The sequence below is a fragment of the Schistocerca piceifrons genome, chromosome 7 (genome assembly GCF_021461385.2).
Source record: "Schistocerca piceifrons isolate TAMUIC-IGC-003096 chromosome 7, iqSchPice1.1, whole genome shotgun sequence".
Taxonomy (NCBI): domain Eukaryota; kingdom Metazoa; phylum Arthropoda; class Insecta; order Orthoptera; family Acrididae; genus Schistocerca; species Schistocerca piceifrons.
Window position 1 is genome coordinate 179,944,417 of NC_060144.1, and position 22,911 is coordinate 179,967,327.

Below are 22,911 nucleotides of genomic sequence, written 5' to 3' on the forward strand. Positions count from 1 at the left end.
TCATTAAATCTTGCCTTACAGACGACTGGAAACCCTCTGAAAGTCTTGCTGCTTGCTACATATCTATACAAAAGATGTCAACTGAAGCCATCAACAAAAAACCAAACTCAAGGTTGTTAGGTTACGAGGGGCAACATGGTAGTTAACCTTCTAGATGAATATTTAAATAGTGCTGTCATGGGTTTAGAAATGACATTGCAGACTGCTAATCCACCAATGGCAAGGACTCTGAAGAAAGTTATACTCTGGAAAAGTCTTCAACTACAATGTCACATTTAATTCTCAACCATCTCCTAGAGACACAACTGAAATTGATAAGACAGATGTTAATATGTAAATACTTTTTGAGATGTACTTTGTCTGTTATGAATGTGAATTGCATAACTTGAAAAACGATGTTGCAAAACAATATTGGGGTGGATCAGAAATTACGAAATTAAATGTGCATCTTTTTCAGATTTTCTCTGAAGCCAGAAAAAAATCATTTAGTGTCAGGATATTAACTTGAGTTAACAGGCACAAAATAGTTTACTGCATCTCAGAGTTGAATTAGCTGCTTATAAACAAAAAAAAAAAATCACATAAAATTGCCTCACGAAAAACAACAAAACTTATATCAAGAAACAGGTCAGAAAATAAAATGACTCACAATGAAGTGACTGAAAACAAACTCGCAGGGCTGTCTTAAGTCAACCTTAATTGTATGTCCATTGTGCATAACGAATATGTATCTGGAACTTCTCCTTTTTACATTCTGGTGACATTTACAAGATATAAAATTAATTTTGACATATAGGAAACAACATATTTATTTGTGTAGCTCCGTAACAACTTGGAAGGAATATTATAGATTAAATGTAAGTTGTGTTTATCTAAGAGTAATTAATTATCTAATGATCGCTTTCAATCAACAGTTCATTGCCTGCCTTGCAATCCAATGGAAATAGTGACAAATGAGCACCGCATCCCACAATGACAGATTTCAGGGCTGACACCAGACAGTTCCAAATGTGGAAACCATACGAACAATGTAATTTTTAAGTATCTGTACACCAGAAAATTCCAAGGGTGGAAACCCCATTAAAAAATGCAATATTTCATACAACTGTATTTCAGTAACTTCCAGTTCATGTTGATAGCTGAAATTTAGGTAAAAAGAAGAACTCTATGGTTTCAATATATCAAGTTCGACCATTCCCATATGAGGGAGGGTTGTAGTCAATACTATAAAATCTGTCTGTCTGGTAAGAAGTGAAGGAAATTAAGAAGAAATTTGTAAAGAGAACTAAAACTCACAGTGAAGAAATAAAAACATTAAGGTTTATAACAACATTGTAATTCTATCAGAATGGCAAAGTACTTAGGATGATCAGTTGAACAGAAGGCATAATTAAATGAAAACAAGGGTAATAGACTGTAGTCAAATTAAATCAGACAGTGCTGAGGAAATCTGGGTAGCGAACAAGAAACTAGAAGTATTGGACAAGTTCTGTCATTTGGGTAGTAAAATTACTGATGACAATGGATGAAGCAGAGAGGATATAAAATGTAGGCTCACAATACCAACAAAACAACAAAAGACATCTCAAAAGAACTAAGTGTCATTGTGTTATTGGCGATGTATATTGAAAACAGTTAACAAATATTGTTATGCTAAAATTTTTTAAGTTCCAGTAAATACACCACATTACTGCAACTATGATTGGCGATGCCAACGTGATATGAAGATATGGCGACGAGCAGAAATATGTCCAAGGATCGGCTGGAAGCAAATAAGGTTAGCATTAAAATTCCTCCTTTTTGGAATGAAAAATCCGAAATATGGTTCTATGAAGTAGAGGCAGAGTTCAGTATTTGTGAAACTCTTCCTGAAAACACTATATTTAATCATTTAGTGTCACATTTAGAACCAAAACACATCGAGAATATCTCTGACATCATGTGTGGCATGAAAGTGAATATGTATTTGTGATCTACGGGTAGCGTCTTTGATAGTAATCAAAACATCCTCCATCCTGGGTTTGAACCCTGCCGCTACTTAGATTTTCAATACCAATCATCAGCAATGGCAGCCAAAGATTTCCAGCATAATAAATCATCCTCATTCTGCCAATGACCTTGTCAAAGAGGGCAGAGGAGCAGACAGAGGTTCAGCACACTCTCTTGTCCTTGGATTCAGGAACTGCCCTTGGAGGCAGAAGAATCAGCAATGATCAACAATACTATGATGATGCAGAAGACAATGGAAACCAATGCATTAAAGACACAAAATGTGTACCCACAAGGCAGCTGAAAATGGTGTAACAGGAGCAGTGTTTGTTATGAATAGGAATGTTGGGCAGAGAGTGTATTACTGCATACAGTTCACTGATAGGGTTGTTCTCACCAGAATCAACAGCAAATCAACATCAACAATGATAATTCAGATATACATGCCGACATCACAAGCTGAAGATGAAGATATACATGAAGTGTATAAGGATATTGAACGGGTAATTCAGTACGTAAAAGGAGATGAAAATCTAATAGTCATGGGGGACTGGAATGCAGTTGTAGGGGAAGGCGTAGAAGAAACGGTTCCCAGAGAATATGGGCTTGGTACTAAGAATGAGAGAAAAGAAAGACAACAGGAGTTCTGCAACAAATTTCAGCTAGTAATAGCAAATGCTCTGTTCAAGAACCATAAGGGGCAGAGGTATAATTGGAAAAGACTGGGAGGTACAGGAAGATTTCAGTTACACCACATCATGGTCAGGCAGAGATTCCAAAAGACATACCCGGGAGCAGATATAGACTCTGATCACAATGTAGTAGTGATGAACATAGGCTGAAGTTCACGAGATTAGTCAGCAAGAATCAATAACCAAGTAGTAGGACATGGAAGTGCTAAGGAATGAAAAGATACACTGTAAGTTCTCTGAGGCTATAGACACTACTGTGCGGAATATCTTTAATGGGCAGATCACATGAAGAGGAATGGAGAACCCTACAAAGGGCAATCACAGAAGTTGAGAAGAAAAACATGGGATGATAAAGGTAACTGCGAAGAAACCATGGCTATCAGAAAAAATACTTCAGTTGATCAAAGAAAGAATGAAATACAAAAATGTTCAGAGAAATTCAGGAATGCAGAAATACAAATCACTCAGGAATGAAATAAGTAGAAAGTGCAGAAGTTACAATGAAATGGTTACAAGAACCACACGAAGAAATCAAAAAACCGTTGATTGTCGGAAGGACTGACTCAGCATGATTAAAAGTCAAAACAATCTTTGGTGAAATTGAAAGGAAGGGTGGTAACATTAAAAGTGCAATGTGAATTCCACTGTTAAATGCAGAGGAATGAGCGGATTAGTGGAAAGAGGGCACTGAAGGCCTCTATGAGAGGAATATTTCTCTGTTGGGATAGAAAAAGAAACAGGAGTCGACATAGAAGAAGAGCTGGGGGAGCCAGTATTAGAATCAGAATTTAAAAGAACTTTGGAAGACTTCTGAAATTTTCCCGGCGTATTTCTTCTTCTAATAATTTCCGGGTATGCAGCCGGATCCCGTCGACATTCTGCCACGATATTTCGGCCCAGAGACGTCCGGCCATCATCAGGTGAGTACACAACTACTGAAGAGCCCAGGTGCAGTCGCGGTATTTATGCCGAATCTCGCGCATGTGAAATGTACTGGCATCCTACAGCGCATGCGTCAGGTGTTGACATGCGCAGCATAGCCGAGTTGTACGTGCTGCCCTCGGTGGTGGAAATAAAGGTTCATCTAGTCATTGAGTAACGAATACCACTGTCGATTCCGCTGTGATTGTATAATTTTAATAACAGGATTCCAATTTTTATCCAGCTGAAAGCCGTTGTCACGATTTATAAGATTATTGGCAAGACGTATTTCCACTGATTCCTTGATTACGGAATCCCAAAAACCGGAAACCGGGGATAAAATTTTTGTTACATTGTATTCCATTGAATGTCCCAAAGAAATACAGTGCTCTGCTACTGCCGATTTTGACGGTTGCCGCAGACGGGTGTATCTTTCATGTTCTATACATCGTTCATGGACAGTTCTTGTCGTCTGGCCAAATACTAAACACCTTTTTCCAAAGCTGTTTCACGGAGGAAGACCGCACTGCAGTTCCTTCTCTAAATCCTCGCACAAACGAAAAAATGGCTGACATCGAAATAAGTGTCCAAGGAATAGAAAAGCAACTGGAATCACTCAATAGAGGAAAGTCCACTGGACCTGACGGGATACCAATTCGATTCTACACAGAGTACGCGAAAGAACTTGCCCCCCTTCTAACAGCCGTGTACCGCAAGTCTCTAGAGGAACGGAGGGTTCCAAATGATTGGAAAAGAGCACAGATAGTCCCAGTCTTCAAGAAGGGTCGTCGAGCAGATGCGCAAAACTATAGACCTATATCTCTTACGTCGATCTCTTGTAGAATTTTAGAACATGTTTTTTGCTCGCGTATCATGTCATTTCTGGAAACCCAGAATCTACTATGTAGGAATCAACATGGATTCCGGAAACAGCGATCGTGTGAGACCCAACTCGCCTTATTTGTTCATGAGACCCAAAAAATATTAGATACAGGCTCCCAGGTAGATGCTATTTTTCTTGACTTCCGGAAGGCGTTCGATACAGTTCCGCACTGTCGCCTGATAAACAAAGTAAGAGCCTACGGAATATCAGACCAGCTGTGTGGCTGGATTGAAGAGTTTTTAGCAAACAGAACACAGCATGTTGTTATCAATGGAGAGACGTCTACAGACGTTAAAGTAACCTCTGGCGTGCCACAGGGGAGTGTTATGGGACCATTGCTTTTCACAATATATATAAATGACTTAGTAGATAGTGTCGGAAGTTCCATGCGGCTTTTCGCGGATGATGCTGTAGTATACAGAGAAGTTGCTGCATTAGAAAATTGTAGCGAAATACAGGAAGATCTGCAGCGGATAGGCACTTGGTGCAGGGAGTGGCAACTGACCCTTAACATAGACAAATGTAATGTATTGCGAATACATAGAAAGAAGGATCCTTTATTGTGTGATTATATGATAGCGGAACAAACACTGGTAGCAGTTACTTCTGTAAAATATCTGGGAGTATGCGTACGGAACGATTTGAAGTGGAATGATCATATAAAACTAATTGTTGGTAAGGCGGGTACCAGGTTGAGATTCATTGGGAGAGTGCTTAGAAAATGTAGTCCATCAACAAAGGAGGTGGCTTACAAAACACTCGTTCGACCTATACTTGAGTATTGCTCATCAGTGTGGGATCCGTACCAGGTTGGGTTGACGGAGGAGATAGAGAAGATCCAAAGAAGAGCGGCGCGTTTCGTCACTGGGTTATTTGGTAACCGTGATAGCGTTACGGAGATGTTTAATAAACTCAAGTGGCAGGCTCTGCAAGAGAGGCGCTCTGCATCGCGGTGTAGCTTGCTCGCCAGGTTTCGAGAGGGTGCGTTTCTGGATGAGGTATCGAATATATTGCTTCCCCCTACTTATACTTCCCGAGGAGATCACGAATGTAAAATTAGAGAGATTAGAGCGCGCACGGAGGCTTTCAGACAGTCGTTCTTCCCGCGAACCATACGCGACTGGAACAGGAAGGGGAGGTAATGACAGTGGCACGTAAAGTGCCCTCCGCCACACACCGTTGGGTGGCTTGCGGAGTATCAATGTAGATGTAGTAGAATATATGCAGCGCCACATTCACAGGGAATTTTGTAAACGCCTGCCTTCTTCAGTTGTAAATCGTCTTTAACGGATCCAACCAGGGCCCGGTTCTTTGCTGGTGGACGGAAGATAACCTTGATTTTATTTTTCTTCAGTAATCGGCCTATTTTCGACGACACATTCCCGGCGTATGGAAGGAACGCAGTTGATTTAAAGTCATCATCTGCGTCCTCAGTGCGTTGCTTCTTGTTATGATAGTTGCGCATGGCCTTCCTTATTTGGCGAGAAGTGTAGCCATTCTCTTTGAAAACCTTCTCCAAGTGTTCTAATTCTGCGTGGAGGTTTTCATCATCCGATATTATATGCGCTCGATGTATTAAGGTACTGAGAACACCGGCTGTTTGTGCTGGGTGATGGCAGCTTGACGCCTGGAGATACAGATCTGTGAGAGTCGCTTTCCTGTACACAGAATGTCCTAATGACCCATCATTTTTACGGTGTACTAGCACGTCTAGAAATGGTAAAGTGCCCTCTTTTTCAATCTCCATCGTAAATTTGATGTTCTCATGTAATGAGTTTAAGTGATGAAGGAATTTCTCCAGTTCCTGTCTGCCATGAGGCCATACAGCAAAAGTATCATCTACGTACCGCCAGAAGACCGTAGGCTTTAAAACAGCAGACTCAAGTGCTTTCTCCTCAAAGTCCTCCATAAAGAGATTAGCTACCACAGGCGACAAAGGGCTCCCCATGGCGACGCCGTCTGTTTGTTCAAAGAATTCGTCATTGAATAAAAAGTACGTTGAGGAGAGTATATGTTCAAACAAGGCCGTCATTTCTGCACTGAATAAGTTACCAATAAGATGTAATGATTCCATTAAAGGCACTTTGGTAAAAAGTGAGACCACATCAAAGCTGACTAATAAATCCGAGCTGCTAAGCTTAACTTCCTTCAAGCGACTGACAAAATCCTCGGAATTACGTATATGGTGGCAACACTTACCCACATACGGCTTTAGTAATGAGGCCAGATATTTTGCTGTAGAATAGGTCGCAGCACCAATATTACTCACTATTAATCGTAGTGGGGCACCATCCTTGTGTATCTTCGGAAGACCGTAGAGTCTTGGTGGGACTGCATTGTGTGGTCTCAATCTCTTGATAACTTCTTCAGGTAGAGAACAGTCGTTCAAAAGGGTAGTAGTTTTCCTTGATATTCGGCTTGTTAGGTCCTTTTCAATTCTACGGTACGTAGAATCATTTAGCTGACAATATATCTTCTCATTGTAGGCTTCTCTTGTCAGAAGAACTGTGGCGTTACCCTTATCCACGCAGAATTAGAACACTTGGAGAAGGTTTTCAAAGAGAATGGCTACACTTCTCGCCAAATAAGGAAGGCCATGCGCAACTATCATAACAAGAAGCAACGCACTGAGGACGCAGATGATGACTTTAAATCAACTGCGTTCCTTCCATACGCTGGGAATGTGTCATCGAAAACAGGTCGATTACTGAAGAAAAATAAAATCAAGGTTATCTTCCGTCCACCAGCAAAGAATCGGGCCCTGGTTGGATCCGTTAAAGACGATTTACAACTGAAGAAGGCAGGCGTCTACAAAATTCCCTGTGAATGTAGCGCTGCATATATTGGCCAGACGACAAGAACTGTCCATGAACGATGTACAGAACATGAAAGATACACCCGTCTGCGGCAACCGTCAAAATCGGCAGTAGCAGAGCACTGTATTTCTTTGGGACATTCAATGGAATACAATGTAACAAAAATTTTATCCCCGGTTTCCGGTTTTTGGGATTCCGTAATCAAGGAATCAGTGGAAATACGTCTTGCCAATAATCTTATAAATCGTGACAACGGCTTTCAGCTGGATAAAAATTGGAATCCTGTTATTAAAATTATACAATCACAGCGGAATCGACAGTGTCATTCGATACTCAATGACTAGATGAACCTTTATTTCCACCACCGAGGGCAGCACGTACAACTCGGCTGTGCTGCGCATGTCAACACCTGACGCATGCGCTGTAGGATGCCAGTACATTTCACATGCGCGAGATTCGGCATAAATACCACGACTGCACCTGGGCTCTTCAGTAGTTGTGTACTCACCTGATGATGGCCGGACGTCTCTGGGCCGAAATATCGTGGCAGAATGTCGACGGGATCCGGCTGCATACCCGGAAATTATTAGAAGAACTTTGGAAGAGTTAAGATCAATTAAGGCAGAAAGGATACATAGCATTCCATCTGAATTTCTGAAATCATTAAGGGAAAAGCCAACAAAACGAATATTCAGGCTGGTTGGTAGAAAGTATGAGTCTGGTGTTATGCCATCTGACCTTTGGAAGAGTATTATCCACACAATTCCGAAGGCTACAAGTGCTGACAAGTGCAGGAATTATTGCACAATCTGCTTAAGAGCTCAGGCATCCAATCTGGTGACAAGGATAATATAGAGAAGAATGGGAAAGAAAATTGAGATTTATTACATGACGATCAGTTTGGCTTCAGGAAATGTAAAGGCACCAAAATGGCAGTTCTCACATCGCGCTTGCTAATGGAAGAAAGACTAAAGAAAAATCAAGTCACTTTCACGTTTGTATGATCTGTCCACCTGGGAAAAGCTTTCAGCAATGTAAAATGGTGCAATTTCTCAGGAAAATAGGGGTACGCTACAGGGAGAGGTGGATAATATACAATACGTACAAGAGCCAAGAGGGAATAAAACGAGAGTTAAGACCAAGAACAAAGTGTTTAGATTAAAATGAGTGTAAGACAGGGAAGTAGTCTTTTGCCTCTACTGTTCAGTATACAGGGTGGTCCATTGATAGTGACCAGGCTAATATCTCACGAAATAAGCATCAAACGAAAAAACTCGAAAGAACAAAACTCGTCTAGCTTGAAGGGCGAAACCAGATGGCGCTATGGTTGGCCCACTAGATGGTGCTGCCATAGGTCAAATGGATATCCACTGCATTTTTTTAAAAATAGGAACCCCCATTTTTTATTACATATTCGTGTAGTACGTACAGAAATACGAATGTTTTAGTTGGACCACTTTTTTCGCTTTGTGATAGATGGCACTGTAATAGTCATAAACGTGTAAGTATGTGGTATCACGTAACATTCCGACAGTGCGGACGGTATTTGCTTCATGATACATTACCCGTGTTAAAATGGACCATTCACCAATTGCGGAAAAGGTCGATATCATGTTGATGTATGGCTATTGTGATCAAAATGTCCAATGGGCGTGTGCTATGTATGCTGCTCGGTATCCTGGGCGACATCATCCAAGTGTCCAGACCATCCCCTGGATAGTTACGTTAGTTAAGGAAACGAGAAGTGTTCAACAACATGTGAAATGTCAACCATGACCTGTAACAAATGATGACGCCCAAGTACGTGTTTTAGCTGCTGTCGCAGCCAATACGCACATCAGTAGCATCTCAAAAATGTCAGTGTTGAGAATGCTACAGCATCGATTGCACCCGTACTATATTTCTATGCACCAGGAAATGCACGGCAATGACTTTGAACGTCGTGTACAGTTCTGCCACTGGGCAAAAGATAAATTACGGAACGATGACAGATTTTTTGCACATGTTCTATTTAGCAACGAAGCGTCATTCACCAACAGCGGTAACGTAAACCGACATAATATGCACTATTGGGCAATGGAGAATCCACGATGACTGTGACAAGTGGAACATCAGCGACGGTGCGGCATTATGGGAGGATGGATAACTGGCCCCCATTTTATCGATGGCAATCTAAAAGGTGCAATGTATGCTGATTTCCTACACAATGTTCTACCGATGTTACTACAAGATGTTTCACTGCATGACGGAATGGCGTCGTACTTCCAACATGATGGATGTCCGGCACATAGCTCACGTGCGGTTGAAGCGGTATTGACTAGCATATTACATGACAGATGGATTGGTCGTTGAAGCACCATACCATGGCCTGAACATTCACCTGATCTGACGTCCGTGGATTTCTTTCTGCGGAGAAAGTTGAAGGATATTTGCTATCGTGACCCACCGACAACGCCTGACAACATGCGACAGCACATTGTCGATGTATGTGCCAACACTACGGAAGGCGAACTACTCGCTGTTGAGAGGAATGTCGTTACACGCATTGCCAAATGCATTGAGGTTGACGGACATCATTTTGAGCATTTATTACATTAATGTGGTATTTACAGGTAATCACGCTGTAACAGCATGCGTTCTCAGGAATGATAAGTTCACAAAGGTACATGTATCACATTGGAAAAACCAAAATAAAATGTTCAAACCTACCTATGTTCTGTACTTTAATTTAAAAAACCTACCTGTTATCAACTGTTCATCTAAAATTGTGAGCCATATGTTTGTGACTATTACAGCGCCATCTATCACAATGCGAAAAAAGTGGTCCAACTAAAACATTCATATTTCTTTATGTACTACACGAATATGTCATAAAAATTGGGGGTTCCTATTTTTAAAAAAATGGAGTTGATATCCGTTTGACCTATGGCAGTGCCATCTAGCGGGCCAACCACAGCGCCATCTGGTTTCCCCCTCCAAGCTAGACAAGTTTCGTTCTTTGTAGTTTTTTTGTTTGATGCTGAGGTATTTGGCCCAGTCACGATCAATGGACCACCCTGTTTATATCAAAGAGGCAATGACAGAAATTAAAGAAACGTTCAAGAGTGGAATTACAATTCAAGGTGAAAGGATATCAATGATACAATTGACTGATAATATTGCTATCATGAGCGAAAGTGAATAAGAATTACATGAGCTGTCTAATGAGTACAGAAAACTGATTGAGAGGAAATCCAAGGAAGATTAATGAGGTAGCAGAAATGAGAAGAGTGAGAAACTTAACATCAGGATTGATGGTCAGGAAGTAGGTGAAGTTAACGAATTCTGGTACCTAGGCAGCAAAATAACTAATGATAGACGGAGCAAGGAGGACATCAAAAGCAGACTAGCACTGGCTGGCAAAATGGACATTCCTGGTCAAGAGAAGTCTGTTAGTATCGAACACAGGTTTTAACTTGAGGAAGAAATTTCTCAGAATGCACATTTGGAGCACAGTATTGCATGGTCATGCAACACAGACTGTGGGGAAACCAGAAAAGAATTGAAGCATCTGAGACGTGGTGCTACATAAAAACCTTGAAAATAAAATGGACTGATAAGGTAACAAATTAATAGGTTCTGTCGAGAATCGGAAATGAAAACACAGACAAGAAGGGAAGGATAAATGGACATCTGTTAAGACACCTTGGAATAACTTTCCATAGGACTAGAGGGAGCTGTAGAGATTTAAAAAATGTAAAGGAAGACAGAGATTGGAATACATCCAGCAAATAACTGAGGACATAAGTTGCAAGCGGTGACTCTGAGATAAAGAGGTTGGCACAGGAGCGAAATTAGTGGCCCGGGTGGGGGGGTCTGGAGATTTCAACCAAATATATTCAAGGTAAGCAAAAATAAGCATATTACGAGTCACCGGAATTGATTTGAGAGAACAAAAGCCTAGCTATTTATTATTGGCATGGGTATGTGTGCCGGAAAATGTTCTTAAACACCCTGACTAGAGAAACTTCCAGATTCTACAAGGAAGATTTAAAGGTCAGTGAAGAGGGGCTTGAAAAAAAACTGCTATAATAGCTGATAGAATAAGAGAAATGAATCCTCACAGGAAATTGTTTATAATGAAAAGTGATTCTTATAACCAATAAGACTTTCTGGTAACAATGAATGACACAATGACAAGAATTTTGGGGCTAAAGGAACACATAGCTGCATTGTCAATTGGTTGTCAAGGCAGGTCCTGCAATACAAGCTTAGACTGGTGATATAATAATAGCCAATGTAAGTCTCAAAATAAATATAACCCTAAGACGAAGTACTGCTATTACCATTTTCGGTTTGGACAGGTACTGTAAACCTGAAAAATACGTACTTCAATTTAACTATAAAAAAATTAAAATTACTTGATAGACGCAATTCATAAGTTATTATCACGCCCGAGATGGCTTACATCAGGTAAGCTTTGCACGACACTGAGTGAAGCCAAATTTTTTAAGATTGTCAATTAGTCATCATGTCTGGGACAAAAGTCACTTGTTCTCTAGCTGTTTGCAGTGTCATGGGAAACAGCATAGTGGTTAGTGCATAACCTGACTAGTATGAGGTAAAAGGTTTGAATCTTGTAAAATTCAGTGAATTTTTTTGTTTTTCTAAATCTAATCAAAGGAGTTTGATTACTATTTTTACTGAATTAAATGGTTTATTTTTTTTTTATATATATATCTAATACTTTGCTGTGTCATTTTCATCACTGGATTGAGTTTTTTTATTGACTTTTCCATTTGCTCTTATTTTTCTTCCCTTTTTTCTGCTTGTGTTGCCTATAATTTGCAACCAGGTGCTGACAGAACTGCTCATTGGCTGGTTAGGCAGCACCCTGTGTAGCCAGTGTGAGGACAGTTTCAGATAACCAATGACAATGAGAAATCACTACTAAAACTGAAATTCTGCAGCAGAAGATGGCTATGCAATACATACTATGAACGTTTTCTGTCTTGAGCTTGCTCTTAGAGGTTAGCCTTAACTGCCATGAACAAACTGATTGTGATTTTAGTTCTGCTGCAGATTGCTGATTGCTATTCTCTTGGATAAGTTACAAATCACATGTATGTGGTTCAGTTAGGACACAAGTTTAAATTCAGGGCTACAAAAGCTGTCGTCTACTGCACTTCGCTCATTGGTCAGTTACAACCAGTTGTTGCCACAGCAGCCCCCATTTCCATCATACCTTGTGGCAGCCACTTCCAACATTGCTCTTCATTACATATTAACAGCATTTGTGAAGTGACCTGCGTGTTTGTGGTCACCTATAACCACGCAGGAGCCAGCACCGGATGTGGCAACACTGTAGCAGCAAGCAACACACATCAACTACCAAGTAATTTTAATCAGACTACAGTCCGAACACAGAATGTGGACCAGCAATTGCATTAGTGGCAAGTTCTACTAACCAAGGCAACAGCCACAAAACCTGCGTATTTGTAACTGACAAAAAAACAGAATTGCAATTTTTAGTTGACAATGGGGCTGATGTTTTTTTTTTTTTATTCCAGCTAACCGAAAGGTTAATGTTTAATCCTCATATACATTGTATACTGCTAATGGCAACAAAATTCCTAAATCTGGGATTGAAATCTTTAATATTGATTTGGGACCGCAGTGTCAATTTCAATAGCCATTTACTGCTGTGAAAATCAGTAGATCTGTATTTGAGGCCATTTTTTTTAATATAGCGTCAATTTCAATAGCTATTTATTGTTGCGAATATAACTAAAGCTATGTTGGGAACCAATTTTTTGAATAAATTCCAATAATTAGTAAATGTCCATACTTATATAACCAAGTTCAGTTCTGAGGGTGACATGTCAGTCTCAGAAGAAAATGTCACAATTAACAAGAGTCAAATTACAAAATTTACTGGCCAACTGTTGTAGTATTCAGATTACCATAACCTAATGTGGTACCCATCAAAATCACATATGATGTTGAATACTTGATACCACTGAAGGTCCACCCATGTTTCTTAGAGCAAGACAGTTATACTCAAGAATTTAAATCCACATTAGGCAGTGGCATCACTAGGCCACGCCATCTCTTCCCATGGCACTCAAGAAGGATGGCTTGCTACGTCTCTGTGGAGATTACAGATGGTGAAATGAAAACAGTTCCTGACCTTTATCCTGTACCTGGAATAGGAAATTTTCACTGTATTCTGTAAGGCAAAAACAATTTCTAAAATTGACCTGTTTAAGGCTTATTATCAAATACCCATTGCTGAAGAAGGTAAGAACACAGCTATAATCTCATTATTTGGATTGTATGAATTTAATGTAATGAGTTTCAGTCTGCACAATGCATTTTCAACATTCCAGTGATTCAATGATGAGCTTATGTTCGCAGTGGATTTTGTGTTTCCTTACTTTGACAACATTTTAATTGTTTTATTCAATACTGAAGAACATTGAGCAGATCTCAAACTGGTTCTAGAGTGCTTGTCTAATTACGGACTTCAATTTAACGTCCAAAAATCAATCTTGGAAGTAAATGAAATAGAAAGTGCAAGCAATTATGAAGTACAAGTTAGCTGACTAACTCCATAAGCTCCGTATGTTTCTTGGTCTCGTCAATTATGATCACCACTATCTTATAATTGTGGCACAATCTCAAACTGTTTTGCATGACTATATTAAGGGAGCAAAATAAAAGGATAACACAAATTCAGTGGACTGAGGAAGCAAACAAAAATGTTCAAGAAATTTAAACATTACATTGCAAATGTTGTGCTTGACTTTTCCTAACTATGCATCACTATGCATAGATGCATCAGATGCTGCTGTTGGTTCTGTACTCCAACAATTGGAAAAAGGAAACAGGAAACCAGTTCCATTATTTTCACAGAAATCATGTCTATCACAGGATTTTTACAGTACCTATGATCAAGAACTGTTGGGAATTTGCCTTTCTGTAAAAAGCTTTAAGCATTTACTGGAAAGAAGAGACTTCATAATCTTCAATAATCATAAGCCACTTACATTTCTTTTTCAGCGAAGTGACGAAAGGCACCTCCTCAACAGATAAAAAGACAACTGCAGTACATTTCACAATTTTCAACTGATATTTGTCATGTCAGTGACCACGACAATATTGCTGTGGATGTCCAATCCAGAAATTATGAGGTAATAATGATGGACTATGATGAAATTGGGAAGAGCCAGTTGAGCAACACCAGGAACTGCAGCAATTCCAAACAGGAATAGACTCCTTAAACTTCAAGTCGAATCAATTTCTATCAGGAAAAAAGACTGTGCTGTGACACTCCAAGTGTGAATATCAGACCCTACATCCCTCAAGCTTTTCGTTATCAAATGTTTCTCCATTTTCATGGTTTAGCTCATCCTGGCATAAGGAACAGAGTGAACTGCTAACTAGTGGAATTATTTGATCAAGCATAAAAAGCGATGAGAGACAGTGGACTAGATCCTGTGTTAGCTGCTAGAGATCCAAGATCATTCGCCACAAAAATTGCAATTCAAAAAAATTTTAGAACCTGATGAACATTTCAGTGTTGTACACATTGACCTCATTGGATTTTTGCCTCCTCTTAATGACATGACTTACTGCCCAACTTTTACTGATCATTTTGCATCTTGGATGGAAGCCATACCACTCTAAGATATCATAGCCGAAAAAGTAGTGAAAGGCTTCTACCAGCACTTGATTGTAAGATTTGGCATTCAATCACAGGTAATCACCAGCCAAGAAACACAGTTTTAATGGCAATTGCTGAATAATTTGGGCGTAGCTTGTGGAATGAAAATTCAACATACAACGCTGTATCATCTTCAACGCAATGGCACAGTTGAGTGACTACACAGAACTCTGAAGTCTGCAATCACAACCCATAACGTTTCTAACTGAACAGAATCTCTATTAGTCTTGTATTGAGGTTGTGCACTGCAGTCGAGAGATATCAAACCATTTCACTGCACAGATGGTATATGGGAAGACTAGAAGACTTCACGGTGAATTATTTGAAGAGCCAATTACGAAGATTGATCCTGATTCATTTGCATCTGATTTGCAAAAGCAAACATTATGTCCGACACCCAGTACGCTCACAATAGCACATCAGTATTTTTCCCGCGAGACCTGAAATATGAGACATGCAATGTGTTAGGGTTTAAAAAAGAAACATTAGAACCTACATACGATGGTCCTTTCCCTGTCACAGCGAGCCATGAAAAATATTTCGTTATCGAGAGGAAATTTAAACAAATGTATCAGTGGGCAGACATAAAACTAGCCTGTGTGTTGCAGGAAAAAAGGGGATCAGGAAAACATCTTCCAAACTTTTCCACAGATATCCAACCACAACATACCCCAGTGGGACCACCGCCAAATATCTGAGTATTGAAGTCAGGAAGGACTATAAGGTTTCCAAATTGATTCTTGGAGCAAGTTATCTCTGTGGAGAATTTATGAATGATCACATCAGACACTATAAAAAGTTTTTTTGTAGTTCTATTGTATCTTTATCACATTCATAATATTTGAACTCTACGTTTTCGTATCTCTCTCTTTTTTCCAATATGCTTTATAATTGTTTTGTTTTAATGTCATATTGATGTTTTGTATGAAACTGTCTTCACCATGTGTATTAATTCATAAATTTGTTACTGGTTGGGGAGTAGTGTGAGCACAGTGATAGAAATATGAACTGAACATTTAAGTTTTATGAATTTGGCAAGACCAACAAAAACAACAACGGATGTTTGGAGAAAAAGCAAATAACATTGTGGGATTATTTAAGTATATTGGAAAAATGTTAATAAATATTGCTAAGAACAATTTTTGAGCTCCAGTAAATATACCATGTTACGGCAGTTACGATGGCATGAGCAAGAAAAGCATTTCTGAAAGTATTTGTCTTGGATGCAGCAATATACACAACTGACATATAGACAATACACACAACAGATAAGAAGAGAACATAAGCTTATTAAACGTGAAGCTATAAAGATGAATGCTGAAGATTAGATAGGTAGATTCGGTAAGTACTTAAATCAACTGAGTTGTGAAGAAAAAATATTCGTGGAACAACTGACTGAAAGAAAGGACCAACTGATAACGACACATCCTGAGGCATCAAGTAATGTTCAGCTTGGTAATGGGGTTATGTGTGGGTGTTAAAACAGTGGAGGGAGACTACAGTTTGACTACGATAAGCAAGTTCAAACTGGTGTTACTTGCAGTAGCTATAAAGAGATGAAGAGGCTTGCAGACTATAGACTAGCACAAAGAGCAGTGTGAAACCAGTCTTTGGGCGGAAGGAAACGACGACGACGACGACGACGAGTTAACTGAGGAACAATGGGAGAGAATTATTACTTTCTATGTGAAAGCAGCAAAAAGATTACTTTCACTACAGAACAAAAAACGCAAGTGTGACCACTATCCAGCCAAATAACTAGCAAGAGTATTGCCTTCAAAACTAATTTTGGAGGTAAGGCATTTTCAAGTAGTACTTATTAAGTCATGTCATATATAGATTATCAGCATCAGAATCCTCTGCCACTGTAGTACATATACAAAGTTTCAGTGTAGGTGCTAACATCACAGTGTTGGACCACCTCATGCACCCAGCACATCATTCACTCAAGTGCAACTGTGTAACAAGTGCTTTACAGTTAATGTCTGACATACATAACATCAAACTATGTGTGAAAAATGTGTTTATTTAACAGATGTTAGTTTGACACTGTGTGCGTATCAGACACAAGTAACAAAATAGTGTTGCTCACCAATGTTAAGTCTGCATATTATGAAAATATACAAGGGGAAACACTGTATTTATAAGACAATGGCGTGAGACTGAAAGCAAGTCAATTATGCATATACGATATCTTCTTACTTTATCATGCATGGCTTGAAAATGGCTAATAGCTAATGGCTAAAACTAGCTGCAAAGTAAGTTTGATAAAAATAGAAAGGAATCTCTTTAGAAAAATATGTTAAACTTAGAAGCATACTAAGGAATGGAAATGAAGGAAACAGCATGGGCAGGTAAAACAGAATGGTAGCGTGCAGAAAAATGGTAAATGATGAAAAACCAGAAATACTGAAGAAAGAAGATAGTCTCAAATCATAATGTGATCTTAGCTGGTCAAATATAAAGAAGGGAGTACTGATTTCGAGCCCAGGTGGAAGATCAGTTGTGTATGTCAACACATAGCTGTAGTCAAGGATTTGACATCCTTTGGCGCTATTTTGCTAGAACTGGGGTACAACATGGTGCTTATTTCCCCCAAACCTTTAAGAAAAACCCCGACTGAAAAATGGGGGGGGGGGGGGGGGGGGCAGAAGTATCTGGGTGAACAGACTGTACTCTTTGAAAGTTAAAGAGCTCTATCATTTTCAGTTCACATTAGAAAATTGTTTGCAATATGAAAAAGTGCTCCTGTGTCCTCCTCTTACTGCACATATGTGCTATGGGCAGTAAAAGGGATATTTCAAGCAAACTGTCAATAACATTATTCAATACTCTATTAACTGAAATGTCATCTACAGCTACAAAACTGAGTGAACTGACCACAAAGTGCTGTTATTCAAAAGCAATAACTGCTTGGGTTTAAGCCAGGTCACGGGGAAACTTCTGCAAAGATGTAGGAAGTAGGGTATAACAAGTACAGGACTGAATGCTCCAAAATGAAGTAAGCAATGATATTGCTGCTGGTGGTGGTGGTGGTGGTGGTGGTGGCAGCAGCAGCAGCAAACAAGCACATACTGCAAGTCAAATTACAATCTATGGAGATCTGCACTGCACTGCACTGCACTGCACTGCACTGCACTGAAGGATATGCACTAGAAGTACTTTGTGTCTCTCCAGTAACCGTTATGTCCAACAGATAACTGTGTTGGCATGTGTCACATATGAAGCACCACTAGGCCGTGCTTTACACAGATTCCAAATAGCCTTGTTGATCATGGATGATTTATCCCATAATACAGCAAGCAATGGTTTGCTATGTTAATAAAATTGGAACAGCAAGGATCTCTTACACCTGACACACTATGAGGACTTGCAGCCAGATGGTAAGTGGTGGCTCTCCAGTTACAGCATGACGACTAGGTATGGGGCTAGTCCTGTGAGCAGCTCTGGGTCAGAAAAAGAAGATCCCTGACAGTTGCAGTGGACTTGGTATGGCCACTTTGCGCATATACTGGTATGGCCACTTTGCGCATATACCTATAACAGTCACATAACGTGATTTTGTATACGTCTCTATGACAGCTCTTCACTGTTGTTGCAGCTCTATAGATGACTATTACTCATGCCTGCTACTGTTTGCCCCTCACAGCTGAAATCTGGCAACAGTGCTGTCACCTGTTGGGGTTCTTCTTCCACTGACTATTATAGTATGATCCCCTTACTACAGAGGGCATCAACAATCTTAATAAGTTGATTTAGCTGAACCAAACACAGTGCACCCATAACATAGATGAGGCCTCACATACAAGGTCCCTGAGGTAAACGTATGATAGTTATGGATTAAATAATTAATAATTAAAATAATGATGTCCACAGAATCAATCTCTCTCTCTCTCTCTCTCTCTCTCTCTCTCTCTCTCTCACACACACACACACACACACACACACACACACACACACAGCTTTGAAACAGCTCTGCAGCACACTCTTCTAACACTTTATAACTGTGAATTACAAGAGATGTGTTCTGTTGAAGAGTCAGAGAAACAAAGAGACTGGAAACCCAAGAAAGAGCACTGCACTCCACTCCACACCACTCCTTACTATGGACTGTGTACTAGTTATAGCTATTACAAGGAGGGTAACACTTAATACACTTCCTTGAAGGACACATTCAACTGCTCAAAACTTTGAGACATAACTTCACCAAGTTGGTGCCTAAAATGTTTTGCGATAAGAATGATTGAATGAATACAGATGACCACAGAAGGCCCACTTCTGGAGCTATCATATCTATTCCTATACAGTTTTGTCTACATAGGTAAGTGTGTTGTATAGTCCCCTCTAGAAGGGTAAGAGTGTGTCGTCAGTGAATCAGAACCTCCCGAACCCACACTGAGAGTAGCTGAAAGAGCTGCCTTGTCTCTAGTGTCCAGAGCACGCAATGATTAACAATTTGCTCCAGGATTTATCCGATACAGCTTGTTAAAACAAAACTTGTGTAGCTACTGGAGCACATTAGGTCCTTTCCTATGTTGATGAGAGATATCAAAATTGCCTACTGCCATGAGCTTGGAAATTGTCCACTTTGTCATACAGAACTAAAATATTCTAAGAGGATTTTCTTTCATTCTGTTTGAAAGTGCCACAGAATGCTATCTTGGATGTAGTCTTGACCGAGTGCAGCATACAAGTCTTGGACAACCCCGGACAATGTCAATACCAGCTCTCATATGTAGAAGGGACAGTAATATGACTCGGAAGTGCTGGACCTGAAGTTCAACCCTCCTCGCATTGGACTGCTGGATTCTGACTGGCAAAGGTGGCAGCTATTGCAAAGCACTCTGCTATTGTTGGGGCTTAATCCCCAGATCTTGACTGCAGGTTTCTTTGCCTTAGCATGGCTGCTACAGGTGACCAACTACTTCTGGGAATCATCTTGGTGGCTTACCATGCTTCTATGGAATAAGTGAAATGGTTGAATAAAGACCAGAAACACTCAAAATGGCCACTTTTGGCTCTCCTTGACTGTATGTCAAGCTTGGGCTCTCATTACCTGAAAGGCTGCAAGGCTTTATGTCATCGGTTGGTATTTAAACAGTCACACAGTTGCACAACTGACTCACACCCTTGCCTGAGCAGCAATCAGCTTGCTCTCTTGGATCACTATCCTAATGGCCTGCTTTCCAAGACTAGGCTGGCAGATGGAAGCACAGTGGGAAGAGGTCATTTAAATAGAAGTTGTAAGTAACTTACCACTAAGCATGATACTGCATGTTTAAGACAGAGGAATGGCACATTAGCAGTGCTATACTGTGCAATTGCCATTGATGAGATACAAGCAGCAGTGGTATGTGTTATCTACAAAAATAGCCACCCCTCTTTTGCCTCTTTCCCAGTATCATCATTCTTAAAGTGACGATATAACAATTTTCCTTGCCCTAGGAGCTTCCCTGAATCTGTTGATATTACAGTTGCAGTACGAGAGCCTTTTTATTGGTGAGGTTTGTCTGTCTTTCCATTTATCCTTCTGCCAAGTTTGGGAGCCTAAGTAGGATAGTGGATTGGGGGAGGGCCCAGTGGTTACACACACACACACACACACACACACACACACACACACACACTTCATAATCTAGAGTGTCTGTAAAGTGTCACCAAACAAACTTAATTCAGTCTTTCATTTCACTAACTTTTTTTTTCCCCTGTTTATATTGTGGTGATGAAAATGGAAATTTACCTACTATGGAACACTAGTCGATCTCCAAAAGGAAATTCTCACTTTGCACAAGTGTGTGCACTGATAAGAAATTCCTAGCAGATTAAAACTGTGAGTCGGCTGAGACTTGAATTCGGGACCACTTCCTTTTGTGGGCAAGTGCTCTAACTACTGAACCACCTAAGCATGACTCATGGCCTATCCTCATAGCTTCACTTCCACCAGTACCTCATCTCCTACTTTCCAAACTTCACAGAAGTCCTCCTGTAAAACATATGGGACTAGCACTCCTGGAAGGAAGGATACTGCATCTCTGCATGGCTTAGAAATAGGAAGGACGACTGGGTTTAACATCCCAATCGAGATTAGTAGGAACTGGAGCACTAGCTCAGACTGTGTCAAAGATGGAGAAGGAAATTGGCTGTGCCCTTTCAAAGGAACCATCCTAGTATTTGCCTGGAGTGATTTAGCAAAATCATGGAAAACCTAAATTTGGATGGCCGGACCTGGGTTTGAACTGTCATCCTTCCAAATTCGTGCCCAGTGGGCAAACCACTGCACCATCTCGCTTGGTGGCTTAGCCAAAGCCTGGGGGAGGTTTCCAGAATGAAACTTTCACTCTGCAGTGGAGTGTACAGTGATACGAAATGTCTTGGCAGATTAAAACTGTGTGCTGGACCAAGACTTGAAGTCCAGACCTTTGCAAGATAGGAGATAAGGTACTGGCAGAAGTGAAGTTGTGAGGACAGGTCACGAATCATGATTTGACTGCTCAGATGGTACAGCACTTGCCCGCAGAAGGCAAAGGTTCTGAGTTTGAGCGTGTGTCCCACACAGTTTTAATTTGCCAGGAAGATTCAATAATAGATCTGTCTTTGCCCAGGTGTGTTTTGTAACTATTGCACACCTAAAGTGCATTTGTAATCACATAATTTTATTTTTCAATACTTTTCTCATTTCTTATGGGCATACTAACTCTTTGCACCTGATTTTTCTCTGTTGTTGCAAATGATATTACGAAGGCAGTCATCTTTTTCGCTTCACTGTATGGTGTTTGCTTAACCACTTTAGCTTCCTGGGTATTTTTCTCCTTCTTGCACGTCGAACAAAGTCGACTTCAGGCAGGCTGCTGTCACCACGTGTAATAAAAGAAGGCAGAGATGTAAATGCAGGACCACTTTCATGGACGTCTTTGCCAAAATTTCTGCTAGTTTCATGATGCTTACATTTTATGTTGTGCTGGCCTTTTGAAGCAGATAAATCCTGTTTTGACATAGTCAGGAGAAACAGATGTATTAAAGCTCACAATTGTAGATATCTTCTGTGGATCACCACAAGACTTTCCATGACATCAGCATGCATCACCAGTCACTCCATCAGCCTACAACGCTTACTGAATTTCACTTGTTAACTGCACAGGCACTACAGACCTAGATGAAAAATCTTTAGTGCAATTCTGTCACAACTGGGCAATCTACAGCAGTATTGTTTGACATGAAAGTAGCATTTTCCACTAGCAGTGCCCAATACTGGAGGCATTTCATCAACATCAGCATTACTGTGTCATAAAAAGCTCTCTGAATATTGAAACGTGACTACTTTTCTAATTCATCTCTCTCGACAGTTCAAAACACATTCTAGCAGTATATGCACGTTCAGTTACTATTACCTAGCAGCATCTTTTGTTGCGTGTCCCAGGAAGAATTCTAGTAAGTTGGGTGTTAGTACTGCCCTGCTGCCCACCCGAACTGGTAGGAGTGTTTTTGTAGGTTTCATATGTGACTCGTGTGCAGCTAGGGTTATACGTGTTGACTTTGGACATAGCTCCACTTACCTGGGCACGCCTCATTAAACTAGGCTGCACCATATGCCCGAGATATCGTCCAATAAAGACTGTTTCAGCAATGTACAATACAGAAGCTTACAGTTATAAAGAACTAGCAGTGTCACCAGTCCACTGTTTGGGAAACCTAATTTCACAAAATTCAAGTTTAGCCAGCTAGAACTGAGCTCCATTAAGCATCAACCACTTTTATTTTACAGACAGCCAAGGAGAAAGACAGTATCTCCCCTATGCTGACCACCCCCCCACCCCCCCCCAAAAAAAAAAAAAAAAAAAAAAAAAAAAAAAAAAAAAAAAAAAAAAAAAAAATCTGCTTCCTTTTCTTCCTCTAAAATGCCTCTCA

At 40.1% G+C, this 22,911-nt stretch overlaps 1 protein-coding gene across 1 annotated transcript in view; it reads right to left on the bottom strand.

Annotated features, from left to right (window-relative positions):
* LOC124804605 (protein polybromo-1) overlaps positions 1 to 22,911 on the bottom strand; it is a 334,390-nt gene that overhangs the window by 50,600 nt on the left and 260,879 nt on the right. The window lies entirely within an intron of this gene.